This window comes from Triturus cristatus, chromosome 4_2, assembly GCF_964204655.1.
Source record: "Triturus cristatus chromosome 4_2, aTriCri1.1, whole genome shotgun sequence".
In the NCBI taxonomy this organism is placed as follows: domain Eukaryota; kingdom Metazoa; phylum Chordata; class Amphibia; order Caudata; family Salamandridae; genus Triturus; species Triturus cristatus.
In genome coordinates, this window is record NC_140586.1 from 282,300,637 (window position 1) to 282,320,057 (window position 19,421).

At 45.2% G+C, this 19,421-nt stretch overlaps 1 long non-coding RNA gene across 1 annotated transcript in view; it reads left to right on the top strand.

The window, feature by feature from the left end:
• LOC146833638 (uncharacterized) overlaps positions 1–19,421 on the top strand; it is a 90,948-nt gene that overhangs the window by 162 nt on the left and 71,365 nt on the right. The gene's annotated exons all lie outside the window — the stretch shown is intronic.

The following is a 19,421-nucleotide window of genomic DNA, read 5'->3' on the forward strand; positions in this document are numbered from 1 at the left end:
TGCTACTTTCTTCCACCACTAGACAGTCTCTGCCCCTTTATCACACTCTTACAGGTTCCTGCTTTCTGCATTTGTCACGCTTGTTCTATTTTTTCTCTTCCTCCTTCCCCACTTTTTGTATTTTTCACTTTCTTGCTTTGGTTTAAAGTCACATTGGGTCTTAGCATTAGTCCCTCTGACAAATAAAACATCCCTGAGCTCCTCCCTCGCAGCATGGAGGTTGTAGCCTGCACCATGACTAGGTTCATGGTCCGAGGACGCTTCCCAATGATGAAGCATGCCACCTTTGGTCCGTGGGGGAAACCGTCCTTAAAAGGGACGCCTCCTATATAGTCTGCCTTCTCCGTCTCTTTCTTTACCTTTTCCCTTCTTTTGCAGACCTGAGGGTCAACCTGTGTTTAGTGTTTTTCTGGGGAGATCACCCTCACTGGTCTTTAAACCTCCTCCCGCTCTATATTAGTGTATGCACCTTATTAAATCCTGCCACATATCATATTATAGTCGCTTTGCAAGCATACCTGAAAAAAACAACTTTTTTGACTGATTATGTGCAACTTTGTTACATTTTTTTACTTCACATATACATTGTTCTTCTGAGTTTTACGCTGAGGTAAATTGCCTTTCCATGACTTCATATCAATCTCTATTCAATTGACTGACTCTCCAGCTTTTTATTTTCCAAAAATACACAATTTCCCTTTTGTTTTCAGGACTGCTTCTCACAATCTTGTCTGACTTGTACCCTGATGAAGACCTCCTATGTGTAGAGGAACTTCTATCCTCCCTTTAACAGCTCAGAATGGCCTGTGCTTGGCGCCCCTGTGGGCCACATACATGGTTTGTGACACAACACCCAAGAGTAGCTATTAGCTTGTCAAAGTCAACAGTGCTTATCCTGGATCTTCCAATCCAATGTCTTTACCAATTACCTAAATCAGGCTATTAGATCCCAGCTTAGGATCGCTACACCAGACTAAGCAAAGCAGGATCATTGAGGATCTAGCCAACAAAGAGATTGCATCATTGGCCTGTAAACTCACAACCTCCTCCCACTCCCACTTCCTAATACTCAAAGAATCACTTTTGCAGAGGATCTCATACAATTCCAGAAATGTGTCAGCATTTGCATTTTTTAAGGAAGTCTAAAGATGGGCATGCCTAAAATTATGGCAGTCAGTGATGACCATGACAAAAAATGGAATTCAGTAGTTCTGCTTCAACTAGGCGTGGGCGAAATTTTGAATTCCACAGGTGGAATTTGGTAATTCGGCATTACTCTAGTAATGCCGAATTACTAATAAATCCCGCTGCTCTGCCGGTAGAATTAATCTGCAGTGTTTGGTTTTCAAACAGGGCTGGAAGAGGGAGCAGTCCCTCTATTTTTAAAAACCACGACTGTTAGAAATGGGGTCTCTAGTTGGCAGAGGTAGGTACCTTTGTCCAAATAGGGACCCTTGCTTCTAGTCAGGGTAAGGAGGATACACGCCTAAAATAAAGCTGCTCACCCCCTTGGTAGCTTGGCACGAGCAGACAGGCTTATCTCAGAGGCAGTGTGTAAAGCATTTGTGAACACATACAGTAATAAAGTGAAAACACTACAAATGGACACCACACCAGTTTAGAAAAATAAGTAATCTTTATCTAAGCCAAAACAAGACCAAACGACAAAAATCCACAATACAGTAATAAAAAATAAGACTTTCAATTGGCAGAAATAGTTTAGTGCAATACACGTTTTAAATGCGACGCTTTTCTCAAAAGTACCTTAGATGCGTCATGCAAAGCAAACAAAATGGCCGCAGGGAAGGTGATGCATCTGTTCCTTACACTCAGGGGAGGTGATGCGTCTGTTCCTTACTGCGGCGCAGGGGAGGGAATGCATCAGTTCCTTACTGCGTGGGGAGTGGATGCGTCTGTTTCTTACTGCGGACCCCAAATGATGCAACAGTCTTTGGCGCCTCGATGCGATGCGTCTATCCAGTACGATGCGTGTCTTCGTGCAGCCGCACGGCAGGCTTGCATCAGGATCGGTGTGACGCGATTTCTCGAGCTGCGGCAGGCGCTGCGACGGTTTCTTCAGTGATGCGTCAGGAAACCAGTGCGGATGCGACACTCTTCTTCAGTGTTGGATCGATTTCCAAGTTCCCAGCGACAAACAGTCTCCAGAGGTCCTAAACAGCAGCAGGCACCTCTTTGCAGGTTGGAATTCCCAGCAAGGGAATTCAGTGGAGCTGGTGGTGAAGCCTTTGTGTCGCTGAGACTTCAGAACAGGAGGCAAGCTCAATTTCAAGCCCTTGGAGATCTTTTCTACAAGCAGGTGACAAAGCAAACAGCAAAGTCCCTTTCTCCTTTCCTTTGCAGCAAGCAGCCAATGCAGGCCAATCCCAGACAGCAAACATCACTGGGGCAGTATTCCTCCTGCGCTTAACCGGCTCTTCTCCTTGGCAAAGCTTTCCTCTTGATTCCCCAGAAGTGATCTAAAAGTCTGGGGTCTGGGCCCCTCTTTTTATACACCAAAATCCTTTGTTCTCTGAAGGCAGCAAGTGTCTGTACCCAGCCAAAACCAGTTTTGTGGGGCACTTTGCAAGTGCACAACAACCTCCTTTGTCAGTGTGAGCCCTGTCTTCAGAGGAAGAGGTGTGGCGCCACGGCCAGGGCAACTGACTCCGGAATCTGGGGATCACGGTTCGATCCCCAGCGCTGGCAGCAGATTAGCCCAGCATCATGTGACTCTGGGCAATAGCTTGCTTAATCTTCCCGACAGCCCCCAGCGCCTAGAGACCTTTACGGGTGATTGTTCGCGCTTTACAAATGTGGATTATTATTCAGACATACCACAGGGGGTTGGAGCTCTCATTGTGGAAGGCGGGCACAGCCCTATTCAGGTGAAGATGCTACTCCTCCCACCACTCCATATGTAGACCAAGCGTATTCAGCCCAGCCCTGACCCTCAGACTTTTGGAGCCACAGCCCTCCTCCGGCCCCTGTCATCCAAAAGCCAGACATGCAATAAACAAACCTAGCAGAGGCACCCTGGATGGTTAGGCAAGAAAATACCCCTTTCTAAAAGTGGTATTTTCAAATGCAGAATGTAAAAATCACCCTCACTAAAGGCATACTAAACGTTATTTTCCTATCTTGTTCCCAGGGTCAGTTATGTTTATAAGATGTTATAAACAAACTCCTTATTCTGTCCTATGGGAACAGACAGCCTTGCAATAGTGAAAAACAAAATTGACAATATTTGACTATCAGGACATGCCACACACATCAGGGCATGTCCTACCTTTCACATACAATGAACCCTGCCCACAGGGGTACCCTGGGGCTACCTTAGGGGTGACTAATATGTAGAAAAGGGAAGTTTAGGGACTGGCAAGCGTGTTCACTTGCCAAGTCGACATGGCAGTCCTAGACTGCACACAGGCTCTGCAATGGCAGGCCTGGGTCATATTTTACAAGCTGCTACTGTGGGTGGCACAATCAGTGCTGCAAGCCCACCTGTAGAATTTGATTTACTGGCCCTGGGTACACATAGTGCACTGTACTAGGGTCTGACAAGTAAATCAAATATTCCAGTCATGGAATCACTAATCCATAACATCAATTTACAAAGAGAGCATATGCACTTTAGCACTGATCAGCAATAGTAAAGTGCCCAGAGTCATAAAACCACCTACAACAGGTCAGAAAAATACAGGAGTAAGGCAAAAAGTTCTGGGATGACGCTGCAAAAGGGCCAAGTCCAACAACAACAGATTAAACTTTAATCTGAAGTGATTTTTAAACATAGCGAGACAGCTCCGTCTTCTGGTCCTGTTAAAAAACCACTGACTGCATTGCTATGAATACCCCTCGACACCCATAAATACTCATAGTACATAAGGCTGATATACTCTGGGTATGTAAGGGCACTGAGGGGTATGCACATCACTATTCCATACTCTGTATTAATTACTAGAGGGTATGTAAGGGCATGACATGGGATGGTTACCCAGTGGAAAGTACTGTGGTATTTTAATCTCAGGATGTAATGTTCTTGTACGGGAAAGGAGTGAAGTAGGTAGATAATTTAGTGTGTTCCTATGGTATTGAATTAATTCATTTCTGGTGAAATGTAGTTGGCTAGCAAGTCTTTTCTTTGATGTGTCACCCAAGGAACAGATGCAGTCTCATCACCGACACGGAATCAATTTGGTTTTACATGGGAGCATCAAAAAACTAGAAATCAGGGGGCATATTTTTCAGTGTGTTGCATCGCCCTTGTGCCACACAAGTGGGTGGGGGCTGCAAGGGTGACCCAACACTAAAGTAAGATTTATCAAGACATGCAAGGCCACCTTGTGTGGCCCTGCATGGGTTGATAAACCTGGAGTTACGTAACACATCGCAAATAGCTGTGTTCCGTTACTTTGCCCCAGGGAGGCATCCCATGGGTGGAGCGTGGGTGTTACCTCGCATCTACCCATGGATTTTGGCCCATTCCCAGATTTACCAACACTGGTAAACCTGGGAATGCATCAAAATGCTACACCTGCCCAGGTGAGGTGTAACGAGGAGAAATATCTTTATTTTCCCTCGTTTTTTCCACTTTCTAGAAAGAGGAAGATGCTCAAAGAATTGTTTTTGTGCAGGAAGGTTTCCCTTCCTGCACAACAACAAACCTGTCTGCAATGCAGGCACCTGTGCACCATGGCGTAAGGGTGCCTGCACTGGCGCTAGGCAGCACATTGTGCTCCAGCGCAAGGAAAGGACAGGAATGCACTGTGTCATGTTAAATATGGTGCATTCCACAGGGTATGGCTTGCTAGTTAACATGGTGGCAGCGTTTTTACTCAGCTCCTGCCGCCCTGTGATGATTTGCATGCATCTTTGGCCAGACAGCAATCCCGGATGCCTCCTCCATGGCCTTAGGTGTCAAGATTACACCGGCTGCAGATTTGGCTGCAAAACTGGCCTCAGTCACGCTGTAGACTGGAGACAAATGGCAGCCACAACCTAGGTTCTCTGCCACGCTGAACCGTCGGCCCTAAACGGCATATGCCGTGTTGCCTCTTCACCAGTCCCCCTGCTCCTTGATGAGGACTGTCACCTAGCACTTGGACTGGTGCTGAAGCCATCGGGTGGAGACAGAGTCACTGCCCACCTTGAGGCCTAGTTTGCCTATTTGACCCTGCACCCTGCTGATGTGGGTCAGGCACGGCCCATTTGATTGTTGCCTCAGGCCGGAGTATAATTGCAACCGCAGCCCAATACACACTGCCTGCGGCCAAGATGGAGAATCCCTCCCTCCATCTGTTGCTGAATAGAGGTGAGGGAGACATAATTATGGAGGTGTGGGCGCTGCCGCTTTGCTCCACGTGACCTCTCTGAGTCATTCTCGGCGATCACAGACTTTCCTACTGGCGCTGGGGCCTGTTGCTACTGCACTCTTTCCTTGGGGGCCCTCTCTTTCTTCCCTCCCTCTCCTACCTGGCCAGGGTGCTGCGTAGACCTGCCTGATTTGTGCTTCATCGGAGGCGGTGAAACATGGCTCTGTGAGCTGAGGCTTTTCTTCTCCCCCTCTCACTCTTCTAGACTCCTTGCTGGGTGGTCACCTCGACCTGGTGGCACTGCGGCCATTTTCCTGCCCACTCTGCGGAGCACCAGATTCCACCCATGGTGGAGAGGGGCCACGGGGGTGAAGCGAACACGTCATTGATGCACCCCTACCATCGTCATTTTCCCTGTCACGCTGAGCTGGTCTGCAGGAGACTTTCTGTTGGTGTGGCTGCTCGTGCTGCCTGGTGGTGTAAGCGGGCCACCAGAACATTCCCACTGGATTGTGGAGTGCTATAAGATGTGTATTTGTAGATGGGTCGAGAAAAACCCCATCCGTCGACGCAATCCAAAATTGACCAATAGACTAGGTCTACCTCTGGAGCGATTGGGGCCACTGGGTAGCACCCTTCCGTGGGGACACCCACAGTGCAGGCAGACCTGGATATCATCCATAAAGCTATCCAAGACTCGAGAGAGGTGCTTGAGGCCAAGGTAGGTGAAGTCCAAGTAGATATCTCCCTATTCTGCCAAGATCCTCGCAATGTGGCTGGTCCAGTGGCGGAAGCTTAAACCAGGGTCTCCACAGTAGAAGATGAGGTCATGAACCTAAAACTCGAAGTTTCAAAGCTGCTCCCGATGATGGCCTCCCTGGAAAAGCGGGCTGAAGATGCCGAAAACCACTCATGGAGGAATAACCTGTGATTTATTGGCTTCCCTGAGGAGATAGAGACGTCAAGTGCGAATTGTTTGTCAGAAGAGTGGCTGTGGTCCTGGGTCCGCTCCTACAGACTGTCTCGCTGTTTTGTGGTGGAGAGGGCACATAGCTCCTTGGTGACCATCCCCAGGACCCCCTCCTCATCCTGTCATTGTCCGCATCCTTAATTATCTGGACCGCAACACCATTCTCCGCGAGGCCAGACAACACCATGACTTGAGCTTCCAAAACACTAAAATCATGGTTTTCTCAGACTATACATGTGCAGTCCAGCAGCGCTGACTCTCCTTAGAGGTCATCAAACAGAATATCTGTGCTCTTGGCCTCCAATACATTCTCCTCTTCCCCGCTAGGTTAAAATTGATCTACGACTCATCGACTTACTTCTTTGACACTCCGGAACAGGCTTGAAAGTGGGGGACAGAACAGAGAAAACTGCGACATCTCTGTGCCCTGGAGAACACTGGGGCACAGAAGGGAAATACCACCCGTAATCTAGTATCTAAGGGTCATATGTATCAAGCCTTTTTCCCGTTTGCAAACGGGCAGATTCTCAGAATCGGCCCGTTTGCGAATTGGAAAAAGCCTTTTGGGATGTATCATCCCAAAAGGCCATCGCAAAATAGAGAATTGTAAAATTTGCGATTCTCTATTTTGCGAATGTAATTAAGGAATTGTAAATTGTGATTCCTTAAATGCAATTCTGGAAGAACCAGAAATTTGCTATTTGGCCTTAAGGAATTGCAAATTACCACCAAGTTCAAGTTGGTGGTAATTTGCGATTTTCTTTAAAAAAGCACTTTTTTGATTTTTTTAAAGTGCCATATATCGCATATACATGCCCTTAAAGCATGTATGTGCGCAAAATGTGCACACATGCATATTTCAGGGGTGCAACGGGGTGTCCTTTTGGCACCCTTGCAGCCTTGAAATTGCATTCTCAATTTGTGATTCTCTAATTGGTAATCGCCAATTGAGAATGTCTTCCCATTCATTCCTATGTGCCTACAAGCCCATAGGAATGAATGGGAAGGTATTCCTTATTTGCAAAACTCAATTTGCAATTCGCAAATAAGGAATATGTAGGATTCACAATTTTTTTTGCTAATCCTACATACATTGCATTTTGCGATTCTCTAATTGCGATTAGCTAAAAATCACAATTTGAGAATCGCAAAACTCTTTTTTGATACATATGGCCCTAAGCTCCTCTCTCCCGGAAGAGACCCGCTCTCAAAAGGCACAAATTATTCCATGGAGAGGCTGTCCCTCACCGAGTCCGCAATGTGACGCTGGCTCCACCATAGGTCCTACTCCTGCTGCCCTGTTATCTGACACTCCAGACCTATTTAGATCCCTAGATGATGACACTGAGACACTCCTCTGATGCTTGACTTTTGGGAGACAGGGAACTGTTTTAGCAAAGCGACATGGACCAGCACAGTAGCTGTGATGCTTTCCTGATAAGTACATTCACTTGGGACGCTGTAGGGGTTTGTGTTGGGGGGGGAGGCTTTCCTTTTTTCTTACTTGTGTTATATATAATGTAACAACATGCATTGAGATTGTTGTCAGGCACTGTTATCCTTTTGAGGGGTGTTCAGGGACATTTGGATAGCCCCAGGCCATCTTTGACCATCATTATGTTTGGGATTAGGGTGACAGATACGTAAGGGGTGGAAGTGTGGGGTGGGAGGAGCTGGGGGGATGGATTGTTGTATTAGTTGTTTTTTTTTTTTCACACACAGCTACCGCATTCATTGTACACAACGCACAAGCGCTACAATACATTAGCTTTTGTGATTTCACTGCAAATGCCTTACTCCTGACTTCCACACTGTTCTCCCAAGAACTGTCGATCCCATAGACCCCTTTCCCATCCCCAATGGATAAAGCTTTGTTTTGGAATGTTAACGGTCTCCTAGACAGCATCAAATGATCAGCCATCTTGTGATACGTGAAATGCCTCCAGCCGGAGGTAGTTGTGCTTCAGGAAACTCCTTTGCTGGGCACGCAATGCTCCTTTCTTCCTCACTTTGGTTACAACTGGGTGTTACATGCGGGCTTCTCCCGAGGTTCTCAGGGAGTGGCTATTCTGCTGCATAAAGGATTTTTGCTGGTAATTTCTACATCCCATGTTGACCCCCAGGGGCGCTTTGTGGGGATTGAGGAACGGTTTGATGGCAGACCTTATAACTTTCTTTTGGTGTATGTCTCCCAACAGCTGCTCCAGCCCATGCTGCAGACGCAACAGGATTTCTTGCTAGCCTTTCGTCTGGTACTACACTGATGGTGGGAAACTTCAACACTGTTTCCAACCCAGTCTTAAATACGTCCGGGCTTCCCCGACCAGGCCATTGCTCGCGTTCCTCCCAGCTCTCAAGTTGGGCGAATTAACTAGGTCTTTATAATGCATGGAAGACATGACAACCCAGTATTCTGGCGTACACCCACAAATACACAGCGCCAAAATGCTGTTGTGCATTTACCAGATTTGACTCCCAGCCTCTGACATCCTTTGCCTGACACTGGTGCTGATTCTTCCTAGCTGCATGTCAGACCAGGCCCTCCTCCTCCTTGAGATGGGTCCTTTCCAGGAGCACCTGAGACCCACGTAGGGAGTTAACACTTGGTACCTTGGGAACCAGGAATGTATCGACTCTGCCAAAAAAAAAATAAGTCCTTCTTCGCACTAAATTGAAACACGGTTGCTTTTGCTGGAACTTTATCGGCCTCCAGAAAGCCCGCCCTCCGAGGTCTGATTAAGGGCTACATCTGGGGCAAAGAGACACAAACGCTGACACAGGTGACAGAACTGGCAGCCCTGATCTCAACGCATGTACGAACATGGCGATAAGTCTGACAACCTTCTCTATTGACTGGCAACCAAGGCCACGATGTCCAGAACTGTGCGGTCCATCTGCGATGCTGGGAGCCACCTTCACGAGCATACTACGCGGGTGGTGCAGGTTTTTGCGGATTACTACAGTGCCCTATATCTGTATGTGGTAACACCTATCATGCACGCGAACTGGAATCACTGCTACTAGCAGGGATCCAGCTGCCTGAATTCCCCCTTCTCTGGCCCAAGACCTCAATCAACTGATCACGGCAGAGAAGATCAACACAGCTCTGTCGGAGCTAGCCTCCGGTAAGGTACTAGGTCCTGATGGCTTCCCGACTGAATTCCTCAAACGTTTACGGTCTCTTATGCTCCCTCATCTCTTGACGTTATAAACGGAGGTGGCAGATCATTGATCATTTCGTCTGGATCCAGCCACTATTGTGGTGCTGCCCAAGACAGGTCAGTCCTCTGACCAATGATCCTTGTATAGACCAATCTCTCTCATCAACATTGACCTAAAGGTCTTTGTTAATATCAAGCCATTCCCCAGCTGATCCACCTAGACCAGAGTAGCTTTATGCCCCACAGGACTACCCACCTCTACATCGGTAGGGTCCAGTTGTCTCTATCCCAAGTGCATTATATCAGCAGTCCTAGGTCCCTGCTCCTCCTTGACTTTGAGAAGGCCTTTGATATCATTGCATGGAGCATCCTGGAGGCAGTGCTACAGAGAGCAGGCTTCAGGGCCTTTCTTCTGTAGACTTGTTGGCCTCCTCTACGGCAGGCCCACCACCACAGTTCGAATTAACGGTACCCTCTCACTATCCTTTCCGATTCATAGGGGCACCTGCCAGGGCTGCCCTCTCTCCCCATTTTATCCACTTTGGCAATTGAGCCTTTGGTGCGTCTTCTCAGGTGCGACGCCCGGGTTTAAGGGTGGTTCTAGAGAGGAGACCCAGAGGAACCTGTGGCTTTATATGCTGATGATCTTTTGCTATTTATTGCGGACCCACTATCCCCGGGCCCTCGATGCCCAAAGATTCTTCCCCTTTACAAGGGGGCCTTCGGACTTCGGATAAATGAAATTAAATCCCTTTTGGTGCAGGTAAAGGGTGATGCTGGCAGACAATATCTCTCGTCTACCGGAGCTGACGTGGAGTCTCAACCTGCGGCCCCTTATGACTGGACTGAATTGGGATTTACATCTATGGAGCTGACTGCCCTTGAACTCCCTGGGATGTGTAACATTGTTTAAAATGACGTGTCTCCCGCATTTCCTTTATGTCAATATGAATTTCCCTCATTCCATCCCATCCCCAGGTGATGGTATTCAAACACTGGCATTGAAAATTGTGCCCTTTCTCTGGGCGGGAGACCACCACCTTAGTTATGGGCAGATACTCTCCCTATGATGGGGAGCTGGGTATGACCGACCTATACGGTTACTATTTAGCAGCTCAAATCATGAAAATAAATAACTGGTTCAATGGGGGCTGGAACAGCCCTACTTATCGAACAGGACTGAATCTATTGTGCCCCGGTAGTCTCATGGGTCTGCTCTATGGGGACCCAGTCTCCCAGTCAATTCCTGACTGCACACAAGTGACCTTACTGTGTTGGAGGGCTGCGCTTCATCTCATCAAGTGGGACCACAAACTCACATGATTTACCCCGCTTTGGCAGGGAATGTGGTTGGCCCACATGGCAAGCCTTTAATGCTTCACACAATGGGATAAAATAGTTGTTCCTCACCCGGAAGACGTCTGGCATGGCGATACCCTGACATAATTTTGGGAAACACAGGATCATTATCAGCTTTCCCATACACAGTTCTGTCAGTATCGGCAGCTGCACCATGCCATGTATGAACATATACCCATTGGTGTGCACATTCTAGATTTCAACCCTCTTGAGGCCAAGACATTGATGAGGTGATTGAGCAAAGGCGAGATTTTTAGGACTTCCCAAATCCTCAACGCCCCTGACCGATTTCCAGGCTTGCGCCAGAGATGGGAAGTGTGGGTGGGAGAACTTGATGATGATGACTGGCAAGAGGCCGGACTGGCTCCAAGAGAAGTGGCATCTCTGCTCGCCTTCGCATGGTGCAGCTCAATTACCTACACCTCACTTACCTGACGCCCCAGCGGCTGCATCCAGCTGGCAGGGCTCCTCAGGCTTGCTGTGCATGACGTTCTCTACTGCAGGCTGATTGCTTTCACATGGTCTGAGCTTGTCCATCCCTGGTCCCCTTCTGGGAGGGGATAGGAAGAGAGATCTACATGGTTCAAGGTTACCCGATTCACTTCAACCCCAGAGTTGCACTATTGGGCCTTCTGGGAGAGGTTGGAGGGCTGGAGGACGGACACTCCTTTATTGGGGTAACCACACTGGTAGCTAAGTGAGACAACACCTCGTTGCGAGATTTGCGGAGCGGTGTGGATTGGTGTGTTCGCTATGAACGTCCGATTTATGCAGCACGAGGATGCCCGCAGACACATGACCAGATTTGGGGCAATTAGTGGGAGTACCATTGACTGGATGTGTGATCTGGATGTTCGGTATCTGATTTCTGTACTTACATTATGGAAAGGTGGACTTGTTTCTCTGTGTGTTTTATTTTTTTTTAAATCAATAAAATGTGGTTATCAAGAATACAGTGCATTCCTGACATTTCCCTTTTACGCAGCACAGCAAGGTGGTTATTGGCTATTCTTCAGGACCTAGCGAATGTCATTGTTTACTTGGTTCCACTCCTGATATTGTATAATGGGCAAGACAGTAAACGTGCATAGTAAACAAGTATGGGAGTGATCAGTCAGAATCAGTGAAGTGCCATCAGAGGCACACAGGTGACTTGTCTGCACAGTCATGTCCAGGACACAAAGGCCTTTACTTTGGTTTCTTACACAATGCTGATTAATATTGCTGCTGCCTTGCATTTCTTCACTGCTGACTAACTCTACTGCTCATGGCCAGTCCATTTCTCCTGCCTCTCATGATGTCACGTTTGGAGCCATAACATGTTAGAAATGCCATGGCTGAGTGCAATGGTCAAGTGTCTGCTTTACCTGTCTTACCACTTATACTCCCACACCAGCTCTGTGTTTTCCCAATGCAGACCTATCTATTAAATAGTCTCTGCAGAAGGGTTGCAAATGACCATATATATGAGCAGCTTCTGCTGAACTGTGTAGATGGCATTAGTGATGGAGTACACCTGTCACTGCAGCCCCATGGTTGGTCACACAGATACCTGGAGGTGACAAAGGCCTTAATCTGGACAGGATGTGGAGGGCGGATCGAAGCCCAGGTGCTGTCTGATTGACAACCGACATTTACAGGAGAGAAATCACCCAGGTACTCACAATCCTTCTTCAGTTTCAATTTACAGATACAGAACATCCAGCTTGGACAATTGTAAGGAAATCTTCATTCTTCTTCATGATGCAGTATATTTAATGAGCATCCTTTTATCCCAGAAAGCAATCATTTCAAGCCCTGTTTTAAAAGGGATGGATCAAGTGGGGCCATCAGTGTCCAGTCAAAGCATCATGGTCACGGCCTAGGTGAAGGCAGCCGGAGCTTGGAACACTTTTGTCGGTGCTAGGGGCAGATGGTAGCATGCCACAAACCCTAGGGTCAACATGCAATGTGGGTGCTGAAGAACCAGCTGCCTATTTGTCTATCACCACCAAGTGATGTTCAAAGGAGGGTGTACATTTATCATTAGACAATTGTGTCTATTTTTTTCCGGAGATTTATATAGCGCGAACTTGACCTGAAGGTATCCGGTATCATCGCTTTACATGAGCACCAGTTGCCTTACATATGGAAACATTCATTTTTGTTAGGCACAGGGAGATTAAGGGATTTGCCCAGAATCACAGAATGTTGAGCGTCATTGCCGAGACTGGAACCGGGTTCCCTAGATTTGAGCTCCACTACCCTAGCTGTTAGGCCACACCGTCTCTCCCAATTGTGAGCTGGGCTGTACACATAATTGTCCAGTAATGTATGCATTGCTCCCCGTCATGCTTTGGATTTCCAAGCACTTTACATAAACAGTAACTGCCCATCAGGGCGATAGCTGCCATGGCATATGCCTCAGCTGGATGGAGGCTGGCTGGACTCTGCCTGCTGTTCCATTGCCTGGGATGTTCTGTCAGTCTGCAGAGTGCGAGGCTCACTCTGCCCAGTCTGGCGCCTCTAAGATCCTCACTCTCAGTGAAGGGGAGACTGTCTCAATCACCCCTTCCCTTCTGCCTTCCAAAGGGTGTGTGGCTCACTGTACTTTTATTTATTTATTTATTGAGAGTTTTATATAGCACTGGCTCGATCCAGGGGTATCAGAGTGCTTTACAGTACATGGGCACAGAGATCACAGCATTAATACAGGGATTCGAGGTTGACATTGTCTATCTAGAGGGAGTAAAAAACAATGCAAAGTTGTAAAAAGTACAACATTATCCATTGGTGGCATAAGTGATGGAATAAACGCCGGGTCAGCCTGGTGTTTCAGCCTACAGCCGGAAGTGAGGATGTTTTGATTTCAGGTTGGGGCCTCTGCTCGTGTGGTTCTCAGGGGGGTGGAGGCTGGTTGGACCCTCCATGCGGTCCCTGCCCAAGGTAGGGTGTGATGCTCACTGTACCCAGCCAGGACCATTTGTTGTCCTTGCCCAAAGCAAAGGATGAGGTTCTATTGTGCCCATCCTTGTGTCTCTGGTGTCATGGCTCTCAGCAGCATGTGAAGCTGCATGGACCCTCTCTGCTGTCATGGCCCTCATGGGGGTTTGAGGCTCACAGTATCTAGCCTAGGGCCTTTAGTGTCAGGGTGCACAGTAGCGTTTGATGTTCACGCCTCTCTTCAACTTTCATAGGAAAGCCTACGGACTCTTGTGTCTCCTGGCACATATTTCACATGGATTTACTTAAGCACAATAGAACACGACCGGCAGAGCAGAAAGGATTCCACATCTGCTGGGACCTTGAGGTGCTCATCTTGATTTCAAATATAGTCAAGGTATGAATCATTATTTTAAATTGGTCTCCCTTCTGAGGCATGCCGTTTATTGGACAGGTAGGCGGGTGTGCCTATAGTTAATAAGCTACCAGTGATGCAACAGGTCTTGTAAATTCTGTGGGCTTTCTGGTGCAGCAGGCCCCTCAGGGTGTGGGTGCATGAGTTTGTCTTTCTGATTTAACAGGATCATCCATTGTGTGTCAAATGCATTGCATTTTTCAAGTGGTTACCCCTGTGGTTTAATGATGTTCTGAGATGTTCAGGGGTATGTGTATTTTTAGTTGGGGATGCATTGTAGAATGTTCTCATGACTGTTACTAAGGATGTATACCTATCCCTCCCATACATGCCAATCCATTCAGATTCAGGCAGGAGATTACCCATTTCAAGGCTAGTCTCCCGCCTCCCGACTCCTGTATGCAGGAACCCCATTCGGATTGCTGAATCATGATCTGCTGGAACCAACGCAAAAGTGAACTGTTGATGCCTGTCACGCACGCTCTGATCTCCCCCTCCAAGAATTACCTCTAAAGTTAATCGAATGTTAAGGCTTTGTACTTAGTTCTTGGAGCATGTGACAGGCCTCGACATTCGTGCCAACATTTTGGGGAAGGCAAGTGGGAGATTGTAAAAAAATAGTGGGGAGAACATAGCTTCCCCATGATTTATATGGAAACAGAGGCAAACTGTCTGAATCAGGTCTATTGGCATGAATGGTGGCAGATAATCAGCATTTTAATTTTGGCAGTTTTACATAGCGCATACAAAAATAGAGTTCCAAACTATGTTTTTGTTTGTGCTATGTTATGAAGCATCAAAAAATAATGTTGGCATGAGTGCCCTATAAAGTCAACAAAGGCTGGAATTGGGGAATTCAGACCCTCTTTAGCTCTCATGATGTCACAAGAGAGAGTATGAGTATGCACGATCCTTTCTAGCTTTCGCCTGCACAGGGCTTGCGAAATCTCTTGTACATAACCCCCCCTAAAAAAATGGGCTTTGAGTCCAGCCATTATTTTCCTTTGCTTACCATTGGTTCACTCCAACGTCACTCTCTTTTCCTTGCTTCTCATTGGGGGGCAGCTCCTCCTTCCTCTTTCTCTTCAGGTCTTCCATTCTTACACTTCAGTTCTTCCGCTGTTCCTTGGAGGTTGGACGGAGTACAGTTTCTGCCGGCGGCCAGTGTCCTTCCCAGGCCCGGTTCTAGAGGGTGGGCCAGGTGGGCCAGGCCCACCCAAGGGATACCCTGGCCCATCTTAGGCCATTCAGAATGAAAAAAACAAGCGTTTTTCACCCTAATGTTTCACGGGGGTGTGAAGCCCTGTGGGTTGTGCCTCATTGTTTATTTAAATATTAAAACCATTGACATAAGTTAGTTTCAGGCCTGTAGAGTGGTGTGAAATTCTGCAGGGATAGTAGCTGCTTCGATGTAGAAATCAACAGCACAGACATCCTGAACACTTTCACCCACTCACCCTAAAGAGGCTGCAGGCTTCCATCACAAGGTTCCTAGGGGCTGAAAACAGTGACATATCAGAAACGCTTTGCAAAGGATTTATCTTTTTCTCAGAAAAGTGGGTAAAAATGTGTGCACAATTAGGATATAGATTTACCTCGGGTATGTTTTATTTTCTTCCTGCTTTGAGGCTTTTACTAACTTGCAGCATTACATGAAAAATAAATAAATGGAAAAAGTTAGCAAAAGAAAAGTTTTATCTTGTCATTGTCTAAATGAAAGAACATTCTATGCATCAGTACATTTATTCATACAACATTCATATGTGTGTGGATGGTTAATGATTCCTTCTGCTGGGACCTATGGGCAGGGCTACTTGAATCATGTGATTGTGCGGATGCTGTGTTTTTTCTCATAGTTATGGATTTGCCACATAATCCGTTATCTGCTGCATAAACTGCAGATTTATAAAAATGTTTGTAGCTAATTGTTTGAAAATGACGATTCCATAGATATTATTGTATTGCTGATAAATGTACGAGCAACTCATTCTTCCGAGTAATGAGCCAGTTTATGCTAACTGGGTGTGTTCTTAACAGTATCAGTGATATTCTGACCATACCTTTTGTAAATGTACTTGTGAGTACCTATACTTGATGTACTTGAACGCAGTCTTTAATAAAAATAAGTTTAAAAAAATGTTTCTAGCTCAAACGCTACATAAAAAACCCAGCAGCATGTGTTGGCGCACAGGGAAAGGTCCTTTCAAAAGGTTGACTAGTCACCTTTCTGTTGCTTTTTGCAATAGTTAGGTGTTAAACTGCTACCAACGGGGTGCTTTCTATGCCTAGACAGTGTTAAGTGCAAAAATGTCATAATAATAAAATAATACTATCACAAAATGTGCCTCATCACGCCACATAATTTGCCTTTTCTTGCCACACCCTTAACCCCTAATTTAGCTTTCTCCTGACATATTATTCCAGTAGCCCTGCCTATGTGTAGCAGGTAAGACACTTTAAAGATTCTCAGCATGGTCATATCACGATTTCATTCTTACGAGGCCGATAAAATGGGTGTCTCATGGTCGGCTAATAGGAACACTTGTGGCAAAGTATGAGTTAGCAGATTTCACACAAAACACAAGTGGCTTTCAACAGACCTTAAAGTAATAGCTGCTAATGTGCTATAGCTACCAATTAGTTGGATTGGTTGATGGTGATTTAGAACCAGCTAAAACACATTTAAGAGTCAGAATCCTTAATTCTCCTTAATGAAGAACCACAAACCCATAATTTCTGTTAATCAATATTTGTTTATCTAAAATTTCATTGTAATTAATATTAGCATTTGTCTCTTCAAAAGTTTAGAATTTCTAGATCAATTTAGTTAAATCACAGAACATCATATTTACCTATTAGTATTCTGGCTATCTGGGTTTTCTCTAATTCATTTGCTCTGCATAACCGAATTTTGTCGTTAAGTTGTCCAAATAAGCATGACAGAGCTCAGAGTTCGAAAGTTCTTTGCTCAGCACGTTACAGTCCCAAAGATCGTCAAAGGACCAGAAGTCGGGCCAGCATCCGTCATCGCGTGTGGGGTCAAAGAGGGTGTGCAGTCATAGTAACTGCCGAATGTGAGAATACCCCTCCCTATTCTACTCCTCTTTTTATAATAAATTTCGGGATAACATGAAACATTTTTGGGCGGAGAATGATTTCTATTGGTTGGGGGCAAACGTACGATTTTTGGACAGTCCACGTTCACATGGATTTTGCTGATACGTTTCCGGTGATGATCCAATACTGATTGTTGCAAAGTTTCGTCTTCTATTTGTATGAGTCCATTGTTTTTTTATACCAGTTTCTAATGTCCGGGGTCTTGGCAGTCCACCAATATCCTATCCTTGACAGTGACAGGGTGTATAGAGGTCGTTAGGAAGTTCACGGAGCCAGCCGAGTCTACGCAGTAGACTTCACGCTTCACGAGACGGTGGCCACGTCTGAACTCGGTTTCTGCCGCCATTTTCTGATAGGCCCAAATGTCAACTTAAGCGAAACAAACACAAAAGGATAATTAATACAAAGAAATTATGCTTCTAATGTTATACCCTTACTAATCCCTTTATATATTAGTATTTTCCTAGCATATAGCGACATTTAAAGCAATATATTCACCTTTACGGTCCTCCACGAAGATGCAAACGTCACAAAAGCAACATAAATCATGCAATATCTAATTACCACATATATTACTATTAATATGCGTACATATTTTTGTTATTAGAGTTATTTTGCCATGCAAATAGCTAATTCCCACGTGTAATTTGTGTATGCAAATGGTTAATTATAATAAATCACAGCACACCATTAGTAAATTATTATTAGTAGGTTATTCAATTAATACTTTCATGCAAAATAGAGGAGGTATACAAAATTTTGCATTACCTGCTCCATCAATCCCCCCTTTGGTGATTTTTAACATCACCACACTACCTTTAAATTTAGAAAAAATGTAGTAAAAGAAATGAAATCAATTCTCTTAATTATTGTGTTAGTTCACATAACTGTTTCACCTGTCTCTTCTTCTCTTGTTTTTCTATACATATTGTCTTTCCACTCTTCTAATTCTACTTCTTCAAATTCCCTTTCTTTTCTTTCTTTCTCTTTGTTTCTTACAGTTTCTCTTTTTATGTGTTTTCGTAATTTTCTTTTCTTGTTACATAAACATCCTAGACTTAAAATGAATACTAAAATAATCACACATGTTACTGGAAATAATATTTTACCAGTAAAGGTACCACCTAGCTTTAGTAAAAAGTTCTTAATAGTAGAAAACCTTTTCCCAATCCTTTCCCAAATACCTTCAACCTCCTGTGGAATAATTTCCTCATGCAAATCAGTTATATTCTTAATGCATGTCTTCAAATCTTGACGTTCGTCGGGAATGTAAGTACAACAATGTTGAACTTTCAGCATTCCACAGACTCCACCCTCTTTAGCCAAAATTATATCAAGGGCAAGTCGATTTTGCATTACCATGGCACGCATGGCAACCATTTCAGTATTTACCAATAAAAATCCTCCAGCGGTGCTTGTTGACAAGCGATCCGCTACTGTTGATAGTTTTCTAATTTTGTGCGCATTCAGAGATATTCCCACTGCTGGTATCAATGCTCTAAAAATGTCTCCTACAATTTCTGACCAAGATTCTCTTTTTCTACGTGTTAGTTGACTACCTAACTCATGTGCACCATCTTTTCCTCTTCCCACATGGAATATCTTTGGGAAAACCAGGTCTAGATAACATGTGCCATACCAGTGATCTGGCAATCGATAATATGCTTTGTTCCCGCAGATAAAATATAGTCCAGGGAATACTGGATCATTTCCTCCTTTAAATTCCCATCCACCCATGATTCTATAAGTATCATGGCGATCACTTGTGCCTACAAAGTAACTATCATATGCAGTTTGATTCCTTCTAATACACAACTTTCCTTTTTGAGGCCAATCTAAAGACATTGTTGGGCTAGCTTCTCCTTTCAAATGTTTTTCTCTTTCAACATCCCAGACGGTCTTTTCTTCTTTTCCCTCAGGTACTTTCCTTTTTAATCTCCTTTCTTCAACCATATCCAAGAAAACTTTCTCTTCCTTCTTTAAACTGCAAGTTAGATTGTTTCTAAATATTGACTCTAATGTTAATTCTTTAGTTTCTAAGAAAAATTCTCCTAGCACTTTAGCAGGCTTAACTTTATTCAGCTTGTTAATTACAGGTACTTGTGAAAATACATTATCTACATCTGAAAAGTAATATTCTAATTTCCCTATCTTGTAAAACAAAC